General features: G+C 36.3%; 1 pseudogene; it reads left to right on the forward strand.

The window, feature by feature from the left end:
- Positions 1–7,936: 7,936 nt before the first annotated feature.
- On the forward strand, positions 7,937–8,218 carry LOC102815890 (annotated as a pseudogene).
- Positions 8,219–9,800: the final 1,582 nt, after the last annotated feature.

A 9,800-nucleotide genomic window follows, 5' to 3' on the forward strand; every position in this document is an offset into this window, starting at 1 on the left:
AGCAGACCCCGCATCTGACTTAACTCTGTAGATAGTGGAGTGAAGATGAGGTAATGCTTTGGCTCATAAGACTGACCCAGAAAACCCAAGATTCTTCTCTAGCTTGGAAGTCATAAATAAGAGGGCATAGTGTATAGCCCAAGAACTCTTTCTCAACAGTAGTCTTGACTTCTAGCATTTAGCAGAGAGTAGAGGACCCCGGAAACTCCAGTTTGGACAGGTCACACTATCTCCAAATTCCAAATCACCTCATGTTCCCTTGCTAATTTGACTGAACACCTCAAAACCAGCACTACAGAATTAAGTTGTACTCTGAGAACTAGCCCTTACGGAAAATCATTCTAGTTCTCCACTGTGCCTGTTCATATATGGCACTGAAGCTATAGAAATGTCACCCAGTCCTGCCTTTTGCCCTCAGCTCCTACATTAATTAGTTCCACCAACTCTCCAACCAGTCTCTGCATTGACTCATTTTTGTGGGGGAGTTGGTATGCCTCAGACCCAAGTTTTGTTTGCAAAATTGTTTCCATATCTTTTGTTTTATTTTTCTATATTTTTTCTTACACATTAATCCTTCATCACACCATATCTGTGATTCCACTGTAGATTTTCGAATATATATTTCTAAGGACCATGGGAGGAATGGTTGGTGTCAGAATAAGGTCAGGAAGGTTGGAGGACAGAAACATGTCTGACCTCTGCCTTGTAGGAACTAACCTTGTACTGGTGATTCTCCTCCTTTCTCCTTGCGAAGGTGGAGAAGGTCAGACACTGCATCCAAGCCCTTTTAGCAATAATACTATGTCAGAAGAATGAACAAATCTGTGTCGCAAGAAGTATAATCGAAATGCTACTTTTAGTGAGGATAGCAAAACTTCATCTCATGTACTGTGGACATACTATCAGGAAGGGCCAGGAGAAGGACAGCATGCCCGGTAAAACAGAGGGCCAGCAAAAAACCAGGAAGTCTTTCAAAGTGATGAACTGACAAAGTGGCTACAAGAATGGGCTGAAGCATATTATTGTATGGATGGCACAGAACTAGGCAGTTATTTGTTCTGTTGTGAATGGGATTACGAGGAATCAGAACCAACTTCAAAGCACCTAAAAGCATTAATAACCAAGAAAGAGAGAAGGTGTTTTGTCTGTATCATATCAAATGTTTTACCTTAGAATTGCACATTATTATCCTTTCTACATTTTACTAGTGAGAGAACTCTTTACCAGTTACTACTCAGGATGCATAACTCAATGATATAATATTCTTTTTGCTGAGTTCCATTACCTGAGGATGGATTAACAATGCAAGTTAATAAGAAATTTTAAATTCCTACATATACCATAACTTAAGTTTGTCACCATCTACAATGAATTCAATAGACCCTCTTCCCCTAGCCTTGCTTGCTTTCTTTTCTCACTGTCTTACATGATCATTCAGGCACACATAAGAATTCTAGCTATATCCGTGATAACAACAAATGCAGTATATGTTCTCTAATCATCTTACTAAATGCCTCCATTCTTTATAGTGTTGGTTTGTTTGTTCAGATATAGAATTGTGTACATATACATATTTTCCCTGACACTTTGTGGTTGTTCATCTAACTGCATTTTGGGACCATCTGCTTACATTAATGATTTATCTCACTCAAATGCACAGAACAATAGCCATTCCAAAACACTTTGAATACCTTAGAAAACAGAAAATGCAATTGAGAAAAATTGTGGCTCCCATGAGTCTAAGGTTTTTGAAACCTATCTTTTGTTTTCCATTTTTTCTATAAAATCTAAGGCTTAATGTGAGTAGTCATTGTGGTTACATTTAATCCAAAGAGATTACATATCCTTCAAGATACTAACTGCCCAAGTCTACTGTAACAGAATAAAATTCAAAGAAAAACCAATTTATCTGATAAGTTCTATTTTTTTCTAAAATAGAACTAGAAAAGATTTGTAGAAGTGAATTTTCAAAACTCCAGTTTTCTTAATTAAAGCCTTAGAGCTCTACTTTGTTTGCACATAGTTGACTTAATGTTAATGACAGCTGATACATTTTATTGTGCATGAAAGATCCAAAAGCATTTGAACCTACACAATCTTGTGTGGTTCTAAAATTTATAAAACAGGTGAGCACCATATTATCATGTATATTTTATAAAGAGAATATAAAGAGTTTAAGTGAGAGATAAAGAATCTATATTTCTATTTGCCAGACTACTGGGGAAATTTTTTCTTTTACTGAACACAATTTGGAACTGTTTCATGCATTGAAAATGACCTTAAGACCCCATAATTGGATTTCTCATTGTTATAATCTCCCTGTATGATGGATAAATCTGCTAATATCCAGCATGATGGAAAAAAGAAAAACAATTTTATCTGATAAATCAAGAGTTTTCCTAACCAAGACAATCTCCTATCTTTATTAACTTGGTAGATAAATTCCCAAAGAATGAACTCTGAAAGCAAGAGGAAGAAGATTTTATTAATGTTTAATTTTATGGTCTCTAATATTGAGTGTCTGATTCAAGCATATTTTTTTTTCCTATCTTAACATCAGAAAGATATTCATGTATTCATTTTTCCAAGAATTTTCTAATATTTTCCAAGGAATTTTTCAGTTTATCCCTCATATTTATGTTCTTCAAATGACAGTGTTTATTTTTGTGAATGATCCATGGAAATAGTCTAATTTTATTTTCCTTACAGATGTAAGTAATTTTCCCAGAATCATTTACTGAAGCATCAATCCTCCCTGACTAGTTTGTGGTGCTATCTCTGTCCTATATTGATCTGTGTCTGGATTAGTGAGGAGGACAATGTGGTTGGAACAATTGACATTCCATTGCTCCAGATGCAAAACTCTTTTATCCATGTCACAGTCTCTTTATTACCATACCTTTATAAGTCTTGTAAGACACCTGATGTTGAGATGAGGAGGAGGGACTGGTGAATTCCTTGGTAGACAATGAAAGAGGGAGTGAGGGTCTGAAGATTAAGTGTAGGAAAAACTCTCACTTGAAATGTTGCAATAATTTCCTAGTCTCTAAGCTTTTGTCTTTGTCCCCTTCTCAATTTAATCAATTCTTCTCTCATAATTCTGTAGGATCACCTTTATTTAGAAGGGCACAAATATGGATCTCTTCCAGTTGGTTGGTTAGGGAGCTGGTCTCCAAATTTCCTGGAATAGATAAGTGAGTAATTCCAGCACTCCATCAGTTTGTTGTAACATTTCATTTGGAATTCCTTCAATTCCTGGAGGCTCGTCTTTCCCTTATGCTTCAGTGAAGCTTGGACTTCTTTCTTCAGTACCATTGGTACTTGATCATAAACTACCTCTTGAAATGGTTTAACATTAAGCAATTCTTTTTGGTACAGTGACTTTGTGTATTCTTTTCATCTTTTAATGCTTCCTGCATCCTTCAATATTTTGCCCATAGAATCCTTCAATATTTCAACTTGAGACTTGAATTTTTTCTTCAGTTTTTTTTTCAGCTTGAGAAACATTGAGCATGTTCTGCCCTTTGTTTTTCTAATTCCCGGTCTTTTCATTATAAAACTTGACCTTGCCTTCTTGAGCTGCCCTTTAAAAGTTTCTCTTCAGCTATTTTACTTCCTCATTTCTTCCAATCACTTTAGCTACTCTGTGTTCAAGAGCAAGTATCAAAGCCTCTTCAAATATCCACTTTGGTCTTTCCTTTTTTCCTGTCTTTTTAATGATCCTTTGCTTTCTTGGTGTATGATATTCTTGATGTCATCCTACAACTCCTCTGATCTTAGGTGATAATTATTAAATGCATCAACTCTCTTCTTGAGATGGTGTCTAAATTCAGGTAGGATATACTTATGGTTGTATTTTGGCTCTTGTGAACTTGTTTTAATTTTATTCAGCTTCAACTTGAACTTGCATGTGAGTAATAGATGATCTGTCCCACAATGGGCCTCTGGTCTTACTTTTGCTGATAGTTTTGAGCTTCTTCATCTCTTTTCACAGATGTAGTCAATTTGATTCCTTTATATTCCATCTGTAGAGGTCCATGTGTATAGTAGCTATTTTTGTTATTGAAAAGTGGTATTTGCAGTGAAGAAGTCACTGGTCTTGCAAAATCCATCAAGTAATCTCCAGCATAATTTCTATAACCTAGTTCTTATTTTCTTCTTTATTTCCAGCTTTCATATTCCAATCACCAGTAAATATCCATGCATCTTGACTGCATATTTGATGAATTTTAGACTAAAGTAATAGATAGAATTCTTCAATTCCATAAATTTAATTAGTAGCTATATTAACTGGCCTTCCTTGTAGATATATAGATATTGGTCTATCAGGCAGTATTATACCTCAAAATAGATCTTGAAATGTTCTTTAAGATGATGAATCTGACACCACTCATCTTGAATTTATCATTTCCATCATAGAAAACGATATGGTTATCTGATTCAAAAATTACCATTTATTAATGGATATTCACAGCTGTTTCTCTTCATTTTGAATCATGACCCATCAGCAAATAAAGATCCCCAAAAAGCTTTGCTCCACCTAAGTCAATAAGGTCAACTTTATCAGTTGTGTTTGCAATGCCTTGCAACCAAAGTGGCTCATCTTCTGGCACTATATTAAATAATGGCCCACAACTGCTCATAGGTTTTCAGTGACTAATTCCTCAAAAGTGGATTTCCTTTTCTTGCTTCCTAGTCACTCTTAGTCTGGAATTTCTGCTATAACCTGTCCGCTATTGAAGACTCTGCTGGTATTTGAAATACCAGTGGCAAGCTTTCAGCATCACAGTAACACATAGGTACCACAAACTGACAAACTGATAAATAAGTTGGGATATATAGCATGGAAGAGAGAAAACATGCCATTTCTCTTTCAATGGAAGTTCAGAATTCATAGAGAAAACTTAGCAAAAATTATGAACTTTAGGATTAAATAAAATAGTAGTTTAGAGCACTGCTCTAAGACTTATTAAATATGTCATGTTAGTTACTTTAAGCCTTGAATCTATTAGCTACTCTATTAATATAATAAAATAAACCTCATAAGATTTACCTGATGATTAAATATTATACTTTGTATAAGGAAAGTCTTCTTAAATATTGATTTTGATTTCCTAATTGGCCTTACTCTTGTGTTTAAGGGTCAATTCAGATATAAAAGTAAATGATGAAAATGCTTCATTCCAGGTAAAAGACCAGAAAGGTATTTAACCTGGGCTTAATAGAACAATTTATGATTATATTTGTTGGTATTTGGTTTTCCAAAAATAGAGGTAAATGGAGCTAACATTGATGGAGAATTGGCAATGTGACAATCATTTTACCAATAGTGTTTTATTTGTTCAATTTTAATCCTAAATATTATATGATCCTTTCAATTTATAGATCAGAAAACTGATCATCAAAGAGTTTTAAAAACTTGTTCAAAAGAAAAGAACAGAGATTCACATTTAAGCTCTGGCTAACATCTCTATATCCACCTCTTTCACCATGCTAAGGTTTTAAAATATAGTAACAGGAAGGAAGGTGCTAATATTGTATTTAGCACCTCTTCTGTAACAGCTGGACTAAATGAAACCAGACTGATGACATTAAAGGCAATGACAAAGGTCTAGCAGGAAAGTAAGTGTAACAAAAGTAATTCAATTTTTTAAGTGACAAAAGCAAAATAAAACACTAGAAAAAATTTCATTTATTTAAACAACTAGCACCTCAAAAAAAAATTTTATGCCTTTTTTTTTAATCTAAAAATGCAAATCTGTTTTTAGGAAAGTGGACTAGGAAATATAATAAAGGTGTTTTGGTTTGGTGCATAGAGGAGGCTACCAATCTCTGATGGGATCTGATTTTGCTGTTTTTGTGCTCCAAGGGCAATCTTACTTCCGTACCTACAAGTTATGTATAGGTTGAGCAGAAACATAACTTTTTTAAGGCATCAAATACCAATACTATAATGACAAACTAAAATTTTCAGAAGCATGCCCCAAGGGAACATGGTATGTTAATGGATATTGTTGGCAATTTTAGGTTTACAAGACAATCCAGAATTCTATATAAGTGGTTTTGCATGAAATGTGGGAATCTTTTGGATATTTAGTTAGTTTGTGCAATGAGGTGCAGAGTGTTTGAGGTTAGAAAGATGGAAAGATATGGTCCTTATATTTAAAGTAAATTTCTTCCATTTCTGAGCTGCCTGAAAGCCCTGGCAACTGACCTAGAGACAAAGGTAAAATATTATGGGAGAATTAAACAACTTTTTCAATATGTACCCAGAAACCTCAGTGCTTTGACTCACAAGACGGATTTCTGATATATGAGATATTTTGGCTCTGTCCCCCAATAATAGAAATACAAAGTCATGGTACTGTATTTCTTAGTGCAGTTTCATCTTACTACTTCATATATATGTATATATATATAAACATATACACACACAAACATATATATTTTCCCCATTAGACAAAGACAAAAAGTGCAAAATTAACCATTATTCCAATGTGGTTGTTATTAAGTTTGTCATACTGTGGTGGCTTGCATTTTGCTGTGATGCTGGAAGCCATGCTACTGATATTTTAAACACCAGCAAGGCACACTCATGGCAGACAACTTTCAGCTGAGCTTCCAGACTAAGACAGACTACGAAAAAGGAGAGGCACAGGACTTCTGAATGTTTAGCCATTTAAAACCATATGCATAGCACAGGAACACTAAAATATTGAAAGTTGAAACATGATATTGTCAAATATAGTGCCAGAGGATGAGCCCTTCTGGTTGGAAGACACTCAAAATACCATAGGGGAAGAGCTGCCTCCTCAAATTAGAGTTGACCATAATGACAAGAATAAAGTTTTGGGGACCTTCATTTGCAGATGGGGTATAACTCAAAATGAGGAGAATCGGCTGTAATCATCTATTAATAATAAGAACATGGAATGTTTGAAGTATGAATCTAGGAAAATTGGAACTTGTCCAAAAATAAAATGGAATGCATAATGATGGATATCCTAGGCATTAGTGAGCTGAAATGTACCGATATTGGCCATTTTGAATCTGACAATCATGTGGTTTACAATGCCAGGAATGGCAAATTGAAGAGGAATGATGTTGCATTCATCATCAAATGGACCATTTCAAAGTCTGTCTTGAATTATAACGCTTTCTGTGATAGGATCATATCCATACACCTATAAGGAAGACCAATTCATTCCACTATTGTTCAAATTTACACACCGTCCACTAAAACCAGTGATGGTGAAATGGAAGAATCCTATCAACTTCTTCAGTCTGAAGTTTATCAAACATGCATTCAAGATGTATTGATAATTACTGGTTATTGGAATACAAAAGTTGGAAAAAAAGATCAGTAATTGGATAATATGGCGTTGCTGATGGAAATGATGCTAGAGATCGCATGATAAAAAATTTGCAAAATGAAGAATAAAATGGTTGTCAGTAAAGAGTCTGAAATCTTCTTTCCTGGGTTGTGGTGGTGGTGGTTATGTGCTGTGCAGTCGGTTTCGACTCATAGCGAGTGTGCATAGGGTTTCCGAGGCTGTAAATCTTCACAGGAGCAGAAAGTCTCATCTTTCTCCCGCGAAACAGCTGGTAGTTTCGAACTGCAGATCTTGAAGCTAGCAGTGTGACTTGTAACCACTATGCTACCAGAGCTCCTCCAGGTTAGAGATGCTAAAACATGTGGAAGAAATGAGGAAGTAAATGAGCTGAACAAAACATTTCAAAGAGCAGCTCAAGAAGACAAAGTTATGTATTATAGTGAAATGTGGTAAGATCTGCAGTTAAAAAACCCATAAGGAAAAACATGCTCAGCATTTCTTAAGCTAAAAGAACTGGAGAAAAAAAAAATCAAACCTTGAATTGCAATACTGAAAGATTCTATGAGCAAAATAATGAAGGATGCAGAAAGAATCAAATGAAGATGGAAGAGATTCTCTTCGGTCCTCCTCGCTTCTTATCCCAAGACGTACCGGTCCGCGTTAGCCCCACCGCCAAGCCTCGCAAACTTGAGGAAATCAAGGATTTCCTGCTCACAGCCAGGCGAAAGGATGCCAAATCTTTCAAGATCAAGAAAGATAAGGACAACATGAAGTTTAAGAATCGGTGCAGCAGATACCGCTACACCTTGGTCATCGACAAGGAGAAGGTGGAGAAGCTGAAGAAGTCCCTGCCCCCAGATTTGGCAGTGAAGAAGCAGAAATGATTCATACATCCTGACTTGAACTGCAATAAAAAAATTTAAAAAATTAAATCTGAAAAAAAAAAAGATGGAAGGAATATGCACAGTCATTGTACCAAAAGGAAACTATTGATGTTCAACCATTGTAAGAGATAATAAGTGATCAAGAGCCAATGGTACTGAAGGAAAAATCCAAGGTGGATGATGGCAAAGAACAGGGCTCCTGAAATTCATGGGATACAAATTGAATTTTTTCAACAAACTGATATGACAATGAAAACACTCACTTATCTATGCCAAGAAATTTAGAAAACAGCTTCTTGGACAACTGATTAGAAGAGATCCATATCTGTGCTAATTCTAAAGAAGGCTGACCCAATGTAATGCAGAAATCATTGGACAAGAGCATTAATATCACATGCAAGTAAAATTTTGCTAAAGTCCTGGTAAGGGCCTGAAGGATAAGTACTGGACCTCAAAGTAGGTTTGAACCACAAGGTCTGCAGTTCAAAATCACCAGTCACTTCTCAGAAACCCTTAACAGGGTTTAAGCAGGAATTGACTTGACGACACTAACAACAACAAAAAGGATAATTTGGAAATTACTGCAACAATACATTGACAGGAAACTGCTAAAGGTTTAAGTAGGGTATAGGACAAAGGATAAAATTGCTGATGTCAGGTGGATATTGGCTGACAGCTGAGAAAACCAGAAAGATATTTACTGTGCTTTAATGACTATGCAAAGGAGCTCTGGTAGCGTAGTGGTTACGAATCGGGCTGCAAACCTTAAGGTCAGCGGTTCGAAACAACCAGCCTCTCCGCGGGAGAAAGATGAGGCTTTCTACTCCCGTAAGGATTTACACCCTTGGAAACCCTATACAGGGTCGCTATGGTCGGAAGCGACTCGAAGGCACTTAACAACAACAATAACAAATGACTATGCAAAGGCTTCAAACTGTGTGAATCATGACAAACTATGGGCAACATTGTGGAGAATGGGTATTCTGGAACACTTAACTGTACTCATGAGGAATCTGTACAAGGGGACACTGAATGGTTTAAAATTACAAAAGGTGTGCACCAGTGTTTTATTCTTTCACCATACTTATTCAATCTGTATGCTGAGCAAATAATCCAAGAAGTTGGATTATGTGAGAAGAACATGGCATCAGGATTGGAGGTTGTTTTTGTTAGGTGCCATCGAGTCGGTACTGACACATAGAGACCTTACGCACAGCAGAACGAAACACTGCCTGGTCCTGGGCCAACCTCACTGTTGTTGCCACGCTTGAGCCAATTGATGCTGCCACTTGGCCAATGCATCTCGTTGGGGGTCTTCCTCTTTTTCTCTGACCCTCCACCTTACCAAGCATGATATCCTTCTCCAGTAACTGGTCCCTCCTGACAATATGTCCAAAGTACGGGATAAGAAGTTAAGCCATCCTGGCCTCCAAGGAGCACTCTGGCTGTACTTCTTCCAACATGGATGTTTGTTCTTTTGGCAGCCCATGGCACTTTCAATAATCTCCTCCAATATCATTACTCAAATGTATCAATTATTCTACGGTCTTCCTTATTTACTGTCCAGCTTTCACATGCATGT

The sequence above is a fragment of the Chrysochloris asiatica genome, unplaced genomic scaffold (assembly GCF_000296735.1).
Source record: "Chrysochloris asiatica unplaced genomic scaffold, ChrAsi1.0 scaffold00014, whole genome shotgun sequence".
NCBI lineage: Eukaryota > Metazoa > Chordata > Mammalia > Afrosoricida > Chrysochloridae > Chrysochloris > Chrysochloris asiatica.